Source organism: Mustela nigripes, chromosome 12 (genome assembly GCF_022355385.1).
Source record: "Mustela nigripes isolate SB6536 chromosome 12, MUSNIG.SB6536, whole genome shotgun sequence".
Lineage (NCBI taxonomy): Eukaryota > Metazoa > Chordata > Mammalia > Carnivora > Mustelidae > Mustela > Mustela nigripes.
Genome location: NC_081568.1, coordinates 97014424 through 97019185, shown reverse-complemented (window position 1 = coordinate 97019185; position 4762 = coordinate 97014424). Strand labels below are relative to the sequence as shown.

The window sequence follows — 4762 nt, the reverse complement described above, 5'->3', positions numbered from 1 at the left end:
CTTATCTTTTGTGTCCAGTTCTTGTATCAGCCATTCCTCCAGAGACTCTAGTTCCTTTTAGGGAGGTGTTCCTTTTAGTATTCAGGCGTGAAGATCTGGTGTGTGGGGTGTTCATTACGACTAGGTCACTTTCTTTGTTGACTGAGCTATGTATATGTGTGTGTATAGAAATACATAGCTTACTCTATCCATGTGTATCCATAGACTCACATACATAGGTTAAAAACTTTTGAGTCCACCACAGTATTCCCAAATTTAATTTAACACCTTAGAGTTCTTGTGCTCGCTTTGGCAGCACATATACTAAAATTGGAACGATACAGAGAAGATTAGCATGGCCCCTCCGCAAGGATAACCCCTTAGAGTTCTTCACACCCTCTCCCTTCAGTACTTCCAAATTCCTTCTGCAACAATGAGGAACTTGGTTCTCATTCAACTTAATGTATTACTTAGCTTGTTGTGTACGCCACTCACCTCCTCAGCCCCTGGATCTTGCCTCTGTCCTCCTCCGCCTTCCTGCTCTTCCCCCCAGCCACATGCTGCCTGCAAAGGAAGGAAACAGAAGGGAAGAGCAAGACATCGAGGTGATCATGAAGAGGGCCAACGTTTAAGAATCACTACTGCTCTATCTCCGTATCTCCACTGACTCCTATTCCTCTGTGTTTTTAAAACAAAAACAAAAACCAAAAAAACACACAGACCCCAAAATGGAGTTCCTTCTGCCCCATATCATTAAACTAAGATTTAATTTTTAGTATGAGTTATCCCAGAAACAGAATCTTCAACCAACCAAGCAGGAATCACCTGATTAGCATTAGTTAGGTCATCTGCCCAACAGACCTCTGCCATCCCCCCTAAAGGAAAATAACCTTATTGTAATCAACTCACCTGCTTTTTCACCTGCTATAACTTTCTCATTCCTGCTCCTGTATACCTGTAAAGAAATCTTTAATTTTATACAGCTTCTCAGAGCTCCTTTCTAGGTCCTTCATTCACTGGATGGTACCTGATTCGAATCCATTTTTGTTCAAATGAGCTCTCAAAATTTTTAATATGCCCTGGTTTATCTTTTTTTTTTTTTTTTTAAGATTTTATTTCTGTACTTGACAGAAAGCACCAGAAGGAGAAGCAGCAGGCAGAGGGAGAGGGAGAAGCACGCTCCATTATGAGCAGAGAGCCCAATGCGGAGGTTCAATCCCAGGACCCTGGGATCATGATGTGAGCTGAAGGCAGATGCTTAACAACTGAGCCACCCAGGCACTCTAATATGCCTTAGTTTATCTTTTAACACCTATTAGAGGGGCTCCTGGGTGACTCAGTTGTTAAGCATCTGCCTTTGGCTCAGGTCATGAACCCAGGGTCCTGGGATCGAGCCTCACATCGGGCTCCCTGCTCAGCAGGAAGCCTGCTTCTCCCCCTTTCACTCCCCCTGCTTGTGTTCCCTCTCGCTGTGTCTTTCTCTGTCAAATAAACAAAATCTTGGGGGGAGGGAGTAATTCAGTGAAAATATTTAAAAAACCCCACCTATTAGAATTCTTCTGTGAATATACATTCTTTTTGTAAGCATAAAAGAAAAACTGAAGTATTTAGGCAATTTATATAATTATTTTGTTAATTCCAATTTCACATACTAAGTTCTCTTAAAAGATAGCTTTATCTATATGGGGTGCGTGGTGGCTCAGTCGTTTAAGCATTTGCCTTCGGCTCAGGTCATGATCCCGGGGTCCTGGGATCGAGCCCCACATGAGACTCTGCTAAGCGGGATCCTGCTTCTCCACCCTGCTGCTGTCCCTGCATGTACTCTCTCTGTCAGATAAATAAAATCTTTAAAAAAAAAAAAAAAGATAGTTTTACCTATATCCCAAAACTTTTGAAGTAACAGGGATTAAGTATTTCTGGAATGGGTCACATAAAATTACATCAGGTTGTAAGTACCAAATATGTATCCAATGAAGTACATCACTCGGGTCACCTAGGTGGCTCAGTGGGTTGAGGCCTCTGCCTTCAGCTCGGATCATGATCTCAGGGTCCTGGGATCCAGCCCCACACTGGGCTCTCTGCTTGGCAGGGAGCCTGCTTCTCCCCGCTCCCCCCCACAGAGCCTCTCTGCCCACTTGTGATCTGTTGAATAAATAAATAAAATCTTAAAAAAAAAAAAAAAAGTACATCACTCTGAAGACACTGCTTTGAATGAGATCAAGCACTTGGAGGGTCCTGAAGAGCACTGTCCCTTCTTCCAAGAGAGTAAGGGCAGCTAATACTACTATGACTTGTAGTTAATACAAAATAGAAGGATTTTAGGGGAAGAACAAAAAAGTAAAAGGCATGATTTTGTAAACATACCAAATTTTTCAGGTGTTTCCTTATCAGGAAAGTGTTGGTATTCAAGATTTAATATCTTCAAAGAAATAAAATTTAGAGAAACAATGACTATAAAAGGAAAGAAAAATAGTTATGTTAACTACATTTTTTTCCTCCAGATTTGTATTTAAAGTCTAGTTATTCAGCTCCATCTTTTATGCCAACAAATGTATTTAAAGAGTGTTGTTAAAGGGATAGAAATTAATACAATAATTTAGACTTACTTAGTATGACTGAATAAATAAATCTTAGCTCAGGAAAGAATTCTGGTAACTATAAATAATTCAGAAACAAATACACCACGTTTGAAAATTCATTTAAAATCTGATCTATGAGGTGCCTGGGTTGTTCAGCTGGTTGTGTCTGCCTCTAGCCTAGATCATGATATGAAGGATCAAGCGTCCAGTTGGGCTCCCTGCTCAGTGGGGAGCCTGCTTCTCCTACTGCTTTATGTACTCTCTCTCTCTGAAATGAATAAAATCTTTTAAAAAAGTAAAAACATCTATTTTAATACTTTTATTCTTTGACATCAATTGCATATTTAAAATTTTACCTTTTGGGGGCACGTGGGTAGCTAAGTTGTTAAGCATCTGCCTTCATCTCAGGTCATGATTCCAGGGTCCTGGGATCCAGCCCCACATCAGGCTCCCTGCTCTGCAGAAAGCCTGCTGCTCCCTCTCCTACTCCCCCTGCTTATGTTCCCTCTCTGGCTGTTTCTCTGTCAAATAAAATAAATTTACTTATTTATTTTTAAAGATCTTATTTATTTATTAGAGATCAGAGGCAGGCAGAGAGAGAGGAAGGGAAGCAGCCCCCTGCTGAGCAGAGAGCCTGATGCGGGACTCGATCCCAGGATCATGACCCAAGCTGAAGGCAGTGGCTTAACCCACTGAGCAACCCACGTGCCCCCAAAATAAAATAAATTTAAAAATATACCTTTCAGGGGCGCCTGGGTGGCTCAGTGGGTTAAAGCCTCTGTCTTCAGCTCAGGTCATGATCCCACGGTCCTAGGATCAAGCCTCACATCGGGCTCTCTGCTCGGCAGGGAGCCTGCTTCCCCCTCTCTCTGCTGCCTCTGCCTACTTGTGATCTCTGTCTGTCAAATAAAATCTTTAAAATAGTAGGATAAGCTGGTGAGGAAAGGGGAAATGCTTTCAAAGGCTAGCAGTCCGCAGATTTCCTTCCCCCCGCCCCGATCTGCAAGACCTGAATGTTAAAGTAGATGGGACTGACTGCATTCATGAAGCTAGGTTTGAGGTTTTATTTACTGCAGTATCCTCATCTGTACTTAGTACATGACAGGTGCTTAATAGGTATTTGTAGAACTTACTTTCCTATTTATGATGAGCAATTCCTACTGAAAAACCATTTTCTATCACAGTACCACACACTGCTAAAATAAACAAGGTGCTGGTGTTCATTACCATCAATTCACAAAGTTCACAATGGTTCTGAAGTCTGGAATCACTTCTGCAAAGGATTTCGTGTTTGGAGAAACTGACAACTAAGCACAAAGTTAAAAGATACAAGAACAGGGGCGCCTGGGTGGCTCAGTGGGTTAAGCCTCTGCCTTCGGCTCGGGTCGTGATCCCAACATTCTGGGATCAAGCCCCATATTGGGCTCCCTGCTCGGCAGGAAGCCTGCTTCTCCCTCTCCCACTCCCTCTGCTTGTATTCCCTCTCTTGCTGTGTCTGTCAAATAAATAAATAAAATCTTTTAAAAAATAAAATTTTTTTATTTAAGATTTTATTTATTTGTCAGAGAGAGAGAGGGAGAGAGAGTGAACACAGGCAGACGCAGAGGGAGAAGCAGACTCCCTGCCGAGCAAGGAGCCCGATGTGGGACTCGATCCCAGGACGCTAGGATCATGACCTGAGCCGAAGGCAGCTACTCAACCAACTGAGCCACCCAGGTGTCCCCCCAAAAAAATTTTTTTTAAATATAAGAATAGTGGTAGGCAATTAAGTGCATTTGCTTTACGTTTTCAATTTTATTGTTAGAGAGCTTTAATCACAAAAATTAAGTATGAAAATGAGACGCCTGGTTGGCTCAGTCAGTTAAGCGTCTGCCTTAGGTTCAAGTCATAATCCCAGGGTCCTGAGATCAATTCCTGCTTCAGGCTCCCTGCTCAGTGGGGAGCTTGCTTATTTATTTCAGACAGACAACGCAAGCCAGGAGAGGGATAGAGGGAGACGAAGAAGCAGGCTCCCCGCTGAGCAGGGAGCCCCACTTGGAGCTCAATCCCAGGACCCCAGGATCATGACCTGAGCTGAAGGCAGATGTTTAACTGACTGAGCCCCCCAGATGTCCCAATAAATAAAATCTTAAAAAAAAAAAAAAAGAAGAAGAAAATGGAGATTGTTGGGTCTAGATACATACAGGTCCAGGACCATCAAGTGT

The 4762-nt window shown here is 42.5% G+C and overlaps 1 pseudogene; it reads left to right on the top strand.

The window, feature by feature from the left end:
- The first annotated feature begins 279 nt into the window (after positions 1–279).
- Positions 280–380, top strand: LOC132028963 (U6 spliceosomal RNA; annotated as a pseudogene).
- Positions 381–4762: the final 4382 nt, after the last annotated feature.